This window comes from Crocuta crocuta, unplaced genomic scaffold (assembly GCF_008692635.1).
Source record: "Crocuta crocuta isolate KB4526 unplaced genomic scaffold, BGI_CrCroc_1.0 scaffold16, whole genome shotgun sequence".
Classification (NCBI taxonomy): domain Eukaryota; kingdom Metazoa; phylum Chordata; class Mammalia; order Carnivora; family Hyaenidae; genus Crocuta; species Crocuta crocuta.
In genome coordinates, this window is record NW_027531893.1 from 2672963 (window position 1) to 2688564 (window position 15602).

The following is a 15602-nucleotide window of genomic DNA, read 5'->3' on the forward strand; positions in this document are numbered from 1 at the left end:
TTGCTTTCAGAAAACCTCGAAGCTTACTCTGTCCCAAACTTTCCTCAGAACACTCATATCAAGGAAAGAGGAGTTTTTCCTAAATCATGATGGGGTGAAAGGTGGGTGGTGATGGATTTCCTGTTACCCTGTCTCCTGGAGCATTTATTTGAAGTGGTTATTGCCATCATGATTACTTCTCTTCCCAATATACCTCTAACAAAAAAAGAATGACTTCTTGTGTTTCTGTCACTGGAGAGCTTCATACTGGAGACTAGATAATGCTTGTCAGGAATGTTCTAGTAGCGATTTATATGTCAGAGGAATTGAACCAAATGACCATAAATCTTCTCTTCCAATTTTGAGATCATATCTTTCTATGAGCATTTTCCAGCTTAAGATCGTATTTTCTTTGGGAGGAATTGTCTCTGTGTTAAATTTTATAAGCAGTATTTCCATTAGGCCAAAACAGTACTTTCTCATCAAAACATTTTTGTAAAACTAAGATATCTGAGAGGAAGTGGTGCCTCATTATCTGAGCTCATTATCTTAGCACTGGCCTCAGTATTATCCTCGGAAATACTTGTGTGATTTAGCTTGGGGTTGGCAGATGGACTAATAGACAAATGCCCAGCTGCTTGTCCCAGTTCTGATAAAGGAAGCCTGGCCCACACATTCACACAGCCAACTCCTGACAGCAGGGACCACAGAGCAACGGACATGGCATCTGCCTTCTCTAACTGCCACAAATTGTAAATAAGAAGGTGGGATGGAATGTTACACAAAATGCTAACCAAATGCTCTGGTGAAATATATCAAATGCATTAAATTACTTGTAATGCACATTCACTAAAATTAAAGAAAGAGACATGGTGTCGGGAGAGGGATGAAGAGAGAAATAGAGACAGAGACCACGAGCCAGGTGTTTTGGAAACAATGGGTTTTGGTGGTTTATTAAAACCATAATGGACTTCCATTTTCTTTTAAGCCTAAGTACTCATAAACTTAGCCTTCATGTGGCTAATACCAAGCTGATTCCTGGATCTTACAAGATAAATCCATACCATTCAGAGTTTAGTTTAGGCCCGTTGTCTAACGTTTATCAGAAAAGAAAAGCGATGATGCGTGCCCAGTTAATACCAAACACTCCTGATGCCAGCTTCTACTCACATCTCCCAAACAACGTGAACTTTAGTAATTGGTATAAATACTGCTTTGCTCAGAATTTTTAGTAACTGTCTAGACTGATTTTAGTAGTCTACAATGATTTTTCCCTGATGTATATATATCTCATTTAAAATTACCCAGCATCCATTCCTCTTACTACTAAAATAATTGAGTGTTAAACGGGCTTAACACGGGCCGCATATTCCATTTTACTAATTAACACATTAATTTAAAAGTTAGAAATATTTAACAAAATATTTGCATCAGTATTTTTTAAAGCCCGATATTCTAAAAACTTGTGCCATAAATAAATAAATATGCAATTTAATTCTTCTGTGGTAAGGTGTTGCCTAACTTTAGGAACTGCTAAGAAAACTGTCTACATATAAACATATGATTGAAGTTTGTTTTGAAACATTTTTTGAAAGCATTTGACAAAATACAGCATCCCTTTTAATGAAGACCCTTGAGAAAGTCAGGATAGAAGGAACTTCCTTAACATCATAAAAGCCGTATATGAGAAGCCCTCAGTTGAAATCATCCTCAATGGGGAAGAACTGAGAGCTTTCTCTCTAAGATCAGGAACACGACAGGGATGGCCACTCTCACCACTGTTGTTTAACATAGTGCTGGAAGTCCTAGCATCAGCCATCAGACACCAAAAGGAAATAAAAGGCATCAGAATTGGCAAAGAAGAACTCAAACTTTCACTTTTGGAAGACAACATGATATTCTACATGGAAAACCCGACAGATTCCACCAGAAGCCTACTAGAACTGATCCATGAATTCAGCAAAGCTGCAGGGTACAAAATCAACATACAGAAATCAGTTGCATTTTTATACACCAGTAATGAAGCAACAGAGAAATCAAGAAACTGATCCCATTCACAATTGCACAAAAAACAATAAAATACCTAGGAATAAACCTAACCAAAGATATAGGAGATCTGTATGATGAAAACTATAGAAAATTTATGATGGAAATTGAAAAAGACACAAATAAATGGAAAAACATTCAATGATCATGGATCAAAAGAATAAATATTGTTAAAATGTCATTACTACCCAAAGCAATCTACACATTCAATGTAATCCCAANGGTGTGGAGGTTCCTCAAAACAGTAACAATAGAACTCCCCTATGACCCAGCAATAGCACTGCTAGGAATTTACCCAAGGGATACAGGGGTGCTGATGCATAGGGGCACATGTACCCCAATGTTCATAGCAGCACTCTCAACAATAGCCAAAACATGGAAAGAGCCTAAGTGTCCATCAACTGACGAATGGATCAAGAAGATGTGGTTTATCTATACAATGGAATACTACATGGCAATGAGAAAGAATGAAATCTGGCCATTTGTAGCAACATGGATAGAACTCGAGGGTGTCGTGCTGAGCGAAATAAGTCAGGCAGAGAAGGACAGATACCATATGGTTGCATGTATAGGTGGATTTGGAGGAACTTAACAGAGGACCATGGGGGAGAAGAAGGGGAAAAATAGTTGGGGATGGGGAGGGAAGCAAATCATGAGAGGCTCTTGAATGCAGAGAACAAACTGAGGGCTGATGGGGATGGGGGAGAGGGAAAAGGGGGTGGTGGGCATGGAGAAGGGCACTTGTTGGGATGAGCACTGGGTGTTATATGGAAACCAACTTGACAATAAACTAAAAAAAAAAACATTTTTTGTAAAGCATAAGTTGAGCTCATGTATATTTAAATAAATTCCCAGAAAATAGGATTAAAGTAGTGGCTACCCAGCTGAATGACAAAATTAAGAAAGCAAAAACGTGCAGAAAAATTTAACCCATGAAATTGTGGTGCTTAAAACAGGAGAGGAAAAACCCTCATGATAGAAGGAAGGCCTGCGTTGGAAACCACCCTCTTCAGGAGCTTTCTCCTCCGTGCAGATTAACCTTTGTGGACTCAGGTAGACTAAGTGACATTACCATTGAGTCAAAGTTAAGTGCTCTATAGAAACCTTATATAGGTTTATATACAGTTTCTTTGCAGAGCCCCCTCCTCTCTCCTGTTGATAGCCCATTGTTTTACCCTCCAGCCTTCCACCTTCCTCCATTCCTGCATTTTGTCAGGGCTACCACTGCCATTACATGATCTTGGTGCCCTAGCCATACAGGCACAAAACTGAAGCTACATGTTAGAATCCTTCCTTGATGTTTTAAAAATAAGAACTCGGGTGGGGCACCCAGGTGATTGAGTCAGCTAAGTGTCCAACTCTTGATTTTGGCTCAGATCATGATCTCATGGTTCATGGGTTCAAGTCCCGCACTGGGCTCTGGGCTGACAGCGGGGAGCCTGACTGGGATCTCTCTCTGCCCCCTCCCCTGTTCATTAGCACATGTGTGTGCAAGCTCTCTCTCAATCTCTCTCTCTCTCTCTCTCTCTCACTTGCTCTCCAGAAATAAATGAGTAAACATCAAAAACAAAACAAAACTAGGAAAAGCGAATTTCTTTCCCTGTGGTGGGAAAGCTTTGATGATGTGAGTTCTGAATCTATGGGCACCCATGCCTTCATGTGCAAAGAAGACTGCTGAGGAAATTAACGTAAAACACAGAGACGAGAGAGAGATAGCAAGATAGGTAGTGCATGTGACGTTCAGTCCTGGGCTCCTATATTCTCAGAAGCCGTACCTTTAATTTGGCTGCCTGATAGACATTTCCACCTTTGAGTCAAACTAGTACCCCAAAACATGTGCTATACTCAGCTTTCACATACATTATCACTTGTGACCCACACAGTTGCTGCATCCACTATGGAAATAATGACACATCACCTGTGTATCCCAGTTGCCATCTTTCCATCTGTATCCACATTTAATTTGAAGAAAAACTGAAACCAAACTCACACAGTGATTTCTCTGTCCCGGCTTCTGTACATGGTCTACAATAGAAAGTACAGAACTACCCTTCTCCCCACACACAAACAAAACATTTACCTCTGTTGTGCAGTCTTTTGTAAGTCTGATCATTCTGCTCATCAACTCTTAAGCATATTTAAAATAGCATGATCACTAATGTTTCCAAACAGGTGGTCTGATGCAACTCTCTGGATTGTCTGACAATCACTGAGATGCTCTTGGGTTCCCTGGGCAATGAACTATCCAAGGCTTTGGGCTGTCAGTGCAAAGAATGAAAGCAAACTCAGCTTTCCATGTGATTGGAAGGGAGCTACATCTTCCTGGAAACTCCAGGCTCTTTGAGCACCAGGCAGCTGGCTGTCCTAGAGAACAGTTATAACAACCAGCGCCTCACACCTGCTTGCCTGCCACCCAAGTGCACCCTAGATCCTCACACTGGTGAGACTGCACTCATAGTCATCCTTCCGGGAGAGCAAGATACAGAGGGGCAGCGTTTCTGTCCTGCACCATGTACTCATGGAGGGTCCCGCAGAGCTCTGACCTCACCAGGCTCTCTCGGGGATAATGAAAGATAGACTGCTGCGTGTCCTCTCTTTCGAAAGTTTTGAAAATCTGTTCCTGTACAGTGTGCGACCTTGTGGAATTCATCTCAAGCCGTGTTGCAATACAAGTGGGAACCAGGAAAAGACCCACTTGCTCTACATGTGATAGAGTGAGATGACACACCCTTGACAGATATCAGTAGTGGTTCTTCTTAACCACTCATGCTCCCTGAATTGCATGTAAAGAATGAACATGAGCCGAGCTGATTTTTATGCCTCAACTAGTGCAAGGAATGCTTAAGGGCTGTGTCATATCTAAACTGTGTAAATGTGGTTTGGACTAAAAAGATACGCTCACATCTGCCATCTCTTGGCAATACTGAGCATCAGCCTGATGAATTCGATTCAGCAACGTTATATCCCTGCTTGGCCATGCAGTCCCACACACTTCACAGGATTAGAAAATGAGTCACATTCCCTAGCTGTAAACAGACCTCTGTGTGATCACAGATATTACATTCTTGCGGCAGCTGGCTTGTTTTATGGCTTGAACTTTTTTCACATCAGAAAGACTACTGCCTGGCCTTTTGCAGATGAACAGCTCTGTATGTGGGGTAAAAATACAAACCTGCAAGCTCAGTAATTACCTAACACTCCTCAGAGAGGAACCAAATGGGCTCTGCTTGGACACAATGGCAAGTCCGGATCTTGGGAGTCAAGCCAACCAGGGGCACTGTATTGTGCCTCAAGTACGAAACGCAGGAGGAGCCTGACATTGAATATGAGCCAAGTCTGCAGAGAGCACCCAAAGTCCAGATTCCTTTAAGTCACTCAGTCTTCAAAGCCAAAGGTGAGCCTCAAACCAGAAGAAGCTTTGCTTTTTAACAAAGCAAAAGGGGCCACCAAGACTGATGCTCAGTGAGGATGGTGGGTGGGAGACAGGGCATGGGGGGAGGGGCGGGGAAGCAGACAGACAGGGTCCAAGGCATCTGCTGCAAACAGAGGGGCTTTTATTTCCCAAGGGACTTGGGGGTACATGAGTCAGACTGGCTTAAAAGTTCAGGGCCAGGGCAGACAGCAGTAAATGAAAATAATCATCATTCATCCATTTGTAGCGTACCTGAATTATTAAATTTTCTTGAGGCTAATTCCAACACTGTTGAAAACACAAAGAGGTGCTTTCTGGTTGCATCACCTTGAAAAGTGCAGAAGCTATAGCACAAAGCATTTCAAAAAGATCTTTCTGGCAACATAAATGAAAGCTGTAAAGCAAATAACTTTGCTGAATGGTAAGATGAGAGTTATTTCTGAAGTGGAACCTAGAAGCAAAGGGGGAACACTTCACACTTCAAAATGATAAAGCAGTTTTCTGATGAAAGTTTTTACAAAGCATTTTCCGATAAAGTGACCTTCTGTGTCTCTGGTCAAAGCCCAATTACTCATTTTCTCACTCTTCCTGTGAAATGTTTTGAACTGATGTCAGCTTATGAGCTCCTACTTAGGGCAAAATTTTTCAACTTCTGTTTTTAAAATATCTTTCACATATTTTATCTGACATTCTTTCCCTAGGTGTCCATCATCTAATTATTAACATTAAAAGTAAAGTCAGTAAGTTAAAAACATCTGCAATAGCTAACACTAATGCAAATAACAGCTAATGAAAAACATCTCCAATTATGAAAGAAAATAGAACTACAGCGACATTCATTTGAACAAGTTGCTATTTGCAGATGTATCCAACAAATATGTATTGCCACTCACACTGTGCCAGGCACTGGCCAAAGCCCAGGAGATCAGCAGGTAACTAAATATGGAGGCAGACAAGGTAGAAAATGTAGGAATCAACAATACATATACAATAATAGTAAACAGTACATAATAATATAATGTAAAGTATATGGTATCACATAGTATAAAGCATATAGTAATGGTAAACAAAGTGAAAGGAAAAATAAAGAGAGCTAAGGACGGTGGCAAGTGATGGAAATGTCATAGCAAATGGAAAAGGTTCTCTGGAAAGCAAATCTAGAACCGCTATCCTATAAATGTTAAGGGCTAGAGATCTAGAGGCAAACAGACTCGGATTTTGAATCCCAACTTGACCGTTCATTAGCTTTGTTCGGTTTGTCTCCCTAAACTTCAGTGCCCTAATCTGTGAAGTGGTGATAAGGGAACCTTCTTCAAAGAACTGGTCTGATGCTTAGCCCGATGCTTGGCATGGAACGAGGCACCATAAATGTTCATTTTTATTGTCTGACGTGTGTGTGTGTGCGCGTGCGTGCGTGTGTGTGTGTATCATAAAGCATTCATGCTCTACATACCTGTGCTAATTTAAGGAAGTTTCTTCAGCTATCATAGCACCATGATTACATCTGGGGCTTTAACAGATTAGACTCTTAGTGTCTGGATCTCTCTTACATCTGTCTGCATTTCTCCAGTGGTCAGTAGACCCACAGTGCTTCCGATTAACTTACTTTCCTTTCCGTGCTCCAAAGTCATTTTTACTGCCTGTCTCTACTTTAACAAAATGAAGTGTATAATTGTTTAACCTCCAGAGGTGATAGTTACTGTTTTATTTTCCTATATCATTTCCAGTAGGTGAACATTTTTCTTCCAGTTTTCGAATCTTATCTTCCAACTGAGTAATGCTGTATCCATCTTACACCCAGTGGAGGTGATTATAACAAGATACGAAAAGAAACAAACTGGCTTACATATAAAAAGACAGTTCCATACCTCCAGACTGGATTCATAGCAGCACTGCCACAGATAATAGATGTGACCTTTCTGAACTGAGGAAGGGTTGTTTTTTTTTTCTGCTTTTATAGACAAGAACATTTGATAATGATGGCAGATTATGGCAGACACCCCCTGCCTATACTCTGACTGATTTCCGTAGCACCTCAGCACATCACCCAAGAATTTTTTATTATTTTCATTTCCTTATTACTCAGCTCAACTGTCTACTCCTCAAATCCCTTTCCACACAACCTGGTTATTCAGGTTACTTGAGAGATCATCCAGAAAACTACTTTACCAGAGGAGTTTATGAGACAAAGTGACTGGGACTGAATCATAATTGGTGGCAGAACCAGACCCAAAACCAAGGTCTCTGATTCCTGGACCCCCATGTCCATTCACTTAGCCTCAATGTCCCTACCCTGCGTGAATATGCCGCACTTCCTGCAAGATCAACAAGCAGGAAGATATTAACAGAGAAGGAACTGAGTTTTGCCCTGAGTATGAATTTTTCCACAAACCAGTCAAAGATGCCATCAACACAGGCCATGCATAGCCATAATATTATTTAAATTTATTCCACTTGCGTAAAAATGTGTAGTAATACAAAACACTAGTCTTAATGTTTTGATCAATTTAACAGATAATGAGATTATCTGTACTGAATAATAGCACCAAAGACTACAACAAATCCTATGAAAACTGAAGCTCTAGCAAAGAAATTGGAATGTGTCGCTGCATTTTAGGTAGTTGCATCATTCCAAAATCTATCACGTAGGGGATGAAGTTTCATACAGAATCCATCTGGTGCTTGAATTCACAATGGCTTTTTCTTTTCTGTTAACTCACATGCGTCATCAGTTGTTATATATCTATTTCTGTCAAGAGAACCCATTATGAATTCCTGGTAATCATTTCAGTAGGGTAAACATATATAGGAGGCATCAATCATCACAAATAAAAGCAAAGAATTTAAATTCCATGTGCCTCTATACACATACAGTTATTGACAAAATTCCTTACATTAAATAGTGCTTGAAAACCATCAGTTAGAATTGGCATTTTTCTTTATTTTGAAACAATGAGTGGCCTTTATGCGAAAGCATACTTACCTAAGCATTGCCCTGGATCCTGTGCTTCAGGAGACCCCACATCACATAAACACAAACAAAACATAAATGTATTAAAGGGCACCTGGGTGCCACTGTCCCTGGGAACTGTTCAGTGCTACTACAGCACAATCTGGGGCTCGACACGTCTGTTCTAATGATGATCACCATCCAGGCCTCTGAGGCACAACTATCTCCATCTCTTGCCTTGTGTCCTGGCTGCCGTCATAAGGACCATGCAGGTTTGCCGGCTGTGCCACTGCAGATGCTGGCAATGAACATGACTTCAGAGAGGAGAGTATGAGCAAGGTGTGTTTAAGCAGGAGAAAAGACAAATCAATCTACTACTTAGATTCTTCCTCTCTAACAGCACGAATGCAATAGGGTCTTACATTACAAAGAGCAGAGCATCCCCTCTAGGAACATACTGTAAAGCAAAAATTTTAAATCTGATTTTTTTTAAAATATAGATGCAAGGATTTTTAAAAAAAAAAAAATCAAAGTATTTATGGGGCGCCTGGGTGGTTCAGTTGGTTAGGTATCCAACTTCAGCTCGGGTCATGATCTCGCAGTTTGTAGGTTCGAGCCCGGTGTCCAGCTCAGTGCTGACAGCTCAGAGCCTGGAGCTGTTTCTGATTCTATGTCTCCTTCTCTCTCTGCCCCTCCACCACTCACACTCTCGCTCCCAAAATAAATATTTAAAAAATTTTAAGAATATTTATTATATACATTTTAAAAGAACAACCAAAATTTCCAATAATAAAGATATGGTTAAATGTAAGTATATACCAATAGGATGGAATATTATAACCAGATTTTTAAGGAATATTTATTGACTTAGGATGCTCTTCAGGGGAGAAAGAGCAGAATACAAAAACTGTGCTTCGTATGATCCCATATTTTGATTTATATACTGTCAAAAAAAATTCAGAGAGCTTACTTGAAATGAACTCTTTGCAAACAGAGAGACTTCAAACCCGAAAGTGGCATAAAGTTTGGAGGCATGACATTTCAGGGTGGCTCATAGAGTGAAAAATGAGGAAGTTGCTGAACACTCATGGCTATTGGTTATTACAATGGAGGTTTCCAGATGACAGAGGATTGGCTATAAGTGATGCTCTGATCCCTTTTAGGAAAATTACTTTAGCTTCATTATGATTATCAGAAGCATTTATAAGAAATAACCTAAGTCAAGTTCTGCTTACATCTATGAAATATGCTAAAATAAGTCTTGCTTACATGTCTTAAATAGTTTTGTCTGCTTGGGGTATCTTTAGGCCTGGTCTCTATTTTACTTTACATCAAAAACATTTATAATAGGTACATGGGTTTGAGGTAAGGTCAATCAAGAGTACTTAGTTAATGGCTACTAAAAAAGGAAGAATATTTATTATTAATTTAACAAAACAGTCTGGAGGTAAGCTATAATGTATTTGTTCAAGAGCTTGACTTTAGGAGCACCTGGGTGGCTCAGTCGGTTAAGCATACAGATTCCGCTCAGGTCATGATCTCGCGGTTTGTGGGTTTGACCCCACGTCAGGCTCTGTGCTGCCAGCTCAGAGCCTGGAGCCTGCTTCAGATCCTGTGTCTCCCTCTCTCTCTACCCTTCCCCCACTCATGCTCTGTTTCTCTCTATCTCAATAATAAATAAACATTTAAAAATTAAAAAAAGAATTATCACTAAATAACAGAATTATAGCTTATTTTTACTCTTTGTCTCTCTCTATATACATTTCCAAATTTTATGCAACATGCATGCATTATTTTATAATAAAAAGATTATTTTTTCTTTAAAAAAAACGCCCCAAGCATTGTAAAGCTCCTAATGAATTCCTTCAACATGATGACAAATGTAATGAATTAACTGTTCTGAAGACCCTCAATGGTCACAAAAACATAATGCAGTACATTTGCAAAAACCTGTTATGGCTGCATTGCCTTTTATGACCTCAAATCAAATTGACCTACTCAATATGATTTAAATTATAGCTAGGGGAAGTGTTTGTCTTGCTAAATTTAAGGAACAATAAAAAGGGCAGGATAAATCTGAATCTAAACCTAGTCATGCAAGACCACCGTTTACACAACAGAGGCCCCCAGTTCCTGTACATTACTTCTCACTCAGCTGCCCTTTTCCTCTTTCTTTGGTGGCTGGTATCTCTGGGCTCCAGAGTTCCCAGGCAATGTAGCCAATTTTAAAGTCCAATAAATATTTTAAAACATAGCCTTAAGGAAAAATGGAAAGAGAAAATTCCAGGACAGAACTTCAGGCAATTTTAAAGCAGGACTCCAATTCTAGTTTCATGATCTTTGCTGCCTTTGGAATAATGGATTTGTCCTCACCAGAGCAAGAAGGTATAAAGGCAATTAAGAGCTCATTTTGAAAAGATCCACTTAAGTTTCTCATTACAGTGTTAAGTAAAATCAGAAATATGATAATATTCCTGTTTTTAAATCTAGATACCACAGCGTACAAAATTAGAAATTAGTATACACATTCTGCCAGGGTTAATATTTACTCTTTAAATTCATCTGCCTATTACTGCGGAATGTGAATTTTAGGTCATAAATGTGGATTGAAAACCACAGTGAAGTAAGGCAGCTTAGATTTTAGAAAGACACTGCATTACAGTAGACTGTTCTTTCAGAAAGACTAAGGGGGAAAAAGCACTTTGTATTAGCCAGTAGATAGTGTTCAATGTGCTATTTACAAGGGAAAGTGAATTATGTATATATATATATATATAATTAATTTTAATAAACATGTGAAATGGGATCCCTGGGTGGCTGAGTGCCCAACTCTTGATTTTGGCTCAGATCATGATTTCACTATTCATGAGTTTGAACCCCACATCCTTCTTGGGCTTCTCTCTCTCTCTCTTCCCCTACTTGTGTTCTCTCTCTCTCTCTCTCTCCCTTTCTCTCTCTTTCAAAAGAAATAAACATTTAATTTTTTTTAAATCTGAAGTAATGCTAAATTATTACAGTTATCTCTGAGAAGGGAGTGGTGTAAAAAGCAGCTAACTTGAGTTTTTGCAATTAAGTATATATTTATGTATGTGACTTGAAAGTGAGTAACATTTTTGCAAGAGAGCAGATGTTGCACATTGTTTTGTCTCATTTCCTATGGTTTCATAGCATGTATCTTATCATGCCTGGCTTTTCGAAGTGTGGTGGGTAGCAGAGTGCCAGAGTGCTGTCTGAGACACAAAAGAAACATGGTGGATTTACTTCATATTTTATTTAAAGCCTTATTTTTTTTATGTTAAAGCAAAACTTAAAATGCAATGTAAATAGGATGCAAAATTTGCCCACATTATTCATGTAAAACACGAGGCCTCAGTCAATGTTGTATTTGCACCACTCAGCAACTCTGGTTTGTGGGGAAATGAGAGGTGTTAAATGAAGCTTGAGGGGGCTTATTGACTTGCCCAAGTCATAAGCTACTCATATCCACTTGTTTAGATATACAAATAAACTTTTTTACTGAGGCATGACATATAACATTAGTTTCAGGTGTACAACAGAATGACTCAAAGCTTTTATTTTTTATTTAAAAAAATTTTTTAATGTTTATTTATTTTTGAGACAGAGAGAGACACAGTGTGTGCAGGGGAGAGGCAGAGAGAGAGGGAGACACAGAATCTGAAACAGGCTCCAAGTTCTGAGCCATCAGCACAGAACCCAATGCAGGGCTCGAACCCATGAATGATGAGATCTTGACCTGAGCTGAAGTTGGACACTCAACCAACTGAGCCACCCAGGCGTCCCCAAAGCTTTTATATATTGCTAAATGATCACCACAATAAGTCTAGTTAACAAAAGAAATTTTTTTTTTGAGAGAGAGAGAATGCAAGTGGGGGAAGAAGGACAGAGTGCAGGGGGGGAGAGAGATGGGAAAGGGAGAAAAAGAGAGAGAGAGAGAGAGAGAGAGAGAGAGAGAGAGTCCTAGGCAGGCTCCACACTCAGTGCAAAGCTAACACAGGGCTCAATCCCACAACCATGAGATTATGACCTGAACTAAAATCAAGAGGCAGATTTGAGACTCAGCTGACTGAGCCATCCAGGTGCCCCAACAAAAGAAACTTTTTAAAGAAAAATGCCTTCATTTGTTTATCCTTACCTATTGCTTTTTAAGGTTATTTTGTCACTACTTTTCTTTATTGTAATCATGCACACATATTTTTGCATACATGTAACTGAAATAATTTTTTGTTATACTTTTAGACCAGAGGTGAAAATGGTTAATTGCACAAAGTGTGGGAGAGTTATACCAGCAAGTGCTGTCACACTCAGGATGGCAGTGGAATGGGCAGAGATAAGAAGACATCATAGGTAAGTGATTATTTAAATAGCAAATATTAAAAAACAGTAATTTTAAGGTTCAGATAACCTTTGAAGGTTATTTAGGGAATATTTACTTGGATGATATTTGTAGTTTGAGGACCATTACATTCCTGATGTTTTTTCCTGTGTTACATCCTACTTATATCCCTTGTTAAAGAAAAATCATTCTGACACTTGTTAAAAATGGCAAGGAAAGCCTTGTGCAAGACTGTTACAATAGGGAGAGAAGTCGAGTTGAACTCTGAATACAGCAAAGGCAGACAGCAATAGAAAATTACTCAGAGAGAAATCACGGCTGGAGAATTCTTGTTAAAGCTGGGTTAACAGGCTTCTTGCTAATGGGAGACCAAAGATGTAATGCCAAAGGTGACAAGGGATGAGGAGTTTGATCAGATATCAAGGGGAGAGATTCTCACTAAATTGATTGAGTAGGATTCTTGCTAAAAGGGAGGCCAAGAAGGAAACCTGGTCAAGAAGCAGGCCCAGAGGAACCTGACTACCGTTTGGTCAAGGAGGGGGTCTTTGTCACTTTGGGTTCTGTATTCTGTTCTGTTTTACTCTCTTCTTCCAACCAATAGCATCTGCCCCCACGAATTTGTTCTGGCTAAATGCCAAAACCAGTCTTTGGTGGGAAGAGTGAAAATGGTAAGATATGACAAACTTTAAAATAGTTTTGTGGATTTTGGAAGATTTTAGACAGTTAAAACACATAAAAGTTGTTTTCTGACTTCTGAAGTATTTGTAGGAAAACAAAAGCACACTTCACATCAAGTGGTTAAAAAGACTTTTTTGAAATGATTGTCCTTACACATTGGTCAGGGAATTGTACAGGTTTTGACCTTAATCCAACCACTTCCTACCCAAACAGTAGCATGAAATAAATGATGCTTCTGCTAAAGATGGTGGAGCTTTGCTTTAATCCCTCCTCTCTCAATTTTAAAAACAAATTCCCAGGGGCCAAAGAAAACATATTATTTTGAAAGTGTACTTCAGTTTTCAAAGTTGTTATTATTTCCCTCATCACACAGTATGAGGTTTCATGTGGTAGCTCATGTAATCTTTACAGCTAAGCAGATGGTCCACAAACAACACAGTCATGGCTCATAGGAAGCCTGGAGAGTTACCATCATGGCGCCTACTGCTTCACTTAGATGGGCTGATACTGATTTTCTTATATATCAGAGGAAGTATACATAATAGTCTTCATGATTTAAGTATCTTGCGGAACTGTGCTTCATAGGAACCAAGTGAAAAAGAGTAAATTCATGTTATGTTTATCTTTAAAAAGATTTAGTGTTAAAACTCTGATTGCCAATTTGCACCATATTTATGTTTAGTTTTTGAAGGGTTCAGCTCTCTCTTTATGCACCTTGGCTTCTGGCCGTAAGGCGGACACCCAGTTTTTTTCCCTTGGAAGAGATGTTGGGATTTGAGGTTGGGCCAAGAAAAGCCAAAGAGACTAGGAAGCACTTACAGATGGAGATAATTAGCATATTAAAAATAGGTCAGCCAGATTTTGTGTTTTTTTTTTTTTTAAATCAGGAAGTAGAGGGGTAAAGGCTCTCTCTGGCAAGACTATAGAAGCTGTGTGGACAGAGGAAATGTGATTCACACTCTGGTATGAGAATGTATTTTACTTGAACCAGGTTTCAAAAGACTGGAGCAGGAGTTCCTTTTACTGGAAACCATGGAGTTGGCGGGCTTTGTAGGGGCCTCCCTTGAAATTCTGCTCCAAGGCCACTGTTTTGAATTTTGTTTGAAAGTCTTAGAATGGGAGACGCTTGGTTTCAGAAGACACAGGATAAACATCGTGAACTCTCTCGCTTTCTAATGCATGGTAGCGGAAGTGGCATTTCTGATACCACCTCCCATTGAAAGGGGATTAGAGAAGAAGGCGGTAGGTGGGAACCATGGCCCTAGAACAAAACCATTTGGGCTCCCAGGGGCTGCTTTGCCAACCCGAAAGCAAAGGCCCGAGGCTGATCTGGATTCAGGCTCTATCAATGGTGTATGCTTAATTGCCAGATAATTCACTGTGGTTTCCTGAAGTTCTGATTCACAGAGTCAGTCCTTCACATCATATGTTCCACTCATTCTCTGAAGTCTACTGTTATTCAAAACAGATTTAAGGGGTGTCTGTCCGGGAACAGGGCTTCTCAGTGGGTGCTATGAGCACTGAGGACGGAATACAGAACTATCCACGTGGGCCGCGACACTCCTAACAATGGCGCAGAATTAGCAGTTCCTTGATTCTCATGACCACCTCAAAGTTAGCCATCTCCTGCTGACTCTACTTACCACGGATTTTACAAATAAGGAATGTTCACAATCACTGGTTTCTGAAGCTCCTTTTTTCCTCTTCAGGTAATAGAATGCTGCAAAAAGAAATGTATAAAGAGTTTATGGAATCTCCACAAAAAAAAAAAACCTAAAAAAAAACCAGAAGGGAATATTTTCAGCCTGAACAATGTTACTGATGACTGACTTACAGGAAAGAGACCAGAGAGGACTCTGCCCACTTCAGTGCCCCTGGTTCTGCAGCTGCATAAGCAGCCGTTCCTGGGTGTCAAGATTCAGTCTTAGGTTTGCTTCACTGGTGAGCAAAAGCAGAGTAGGGAAAGGGGCAGTGAGACACTGTTTATTTTTAATATGGCTTATTTGACTTTACGTGATGAGTGTGTTTCCAAATTTTCATAAAACTGAAAACTTTAATTTAAAAATGGGGACTAACAAGAGCCAAAATTATGGATACACATTGTCCCGTGTGAATAGCTCTGGCCATTTAAGGAATATACATTCTTTTTTTTTTTTTTTTTTTTTTTTATTTTAGGTGAGTTG

General features: G+C 39.6%; 1 long non-coding RNA gene across 1 annotated transcript in view; it reads left to right on the forward strand.

The window, feature by feature from the left end:
- Window positions 1-15602, forward strand: part of LOC144239300 (uncharacterized) — a 238106-nt gene that overhangs the window by 197806 nt on the left and 24698 nt on the right. The window contains exon 5 of the long non-coding RNA XR_013337375.1: window positions 12645-12752. This is a non-coding gene — a long non-coding RNA (uncharacterized LOC144239300). The remainder of the gene's footprint in view (window positions 1-12644; window positions 12753-15602) is intronic.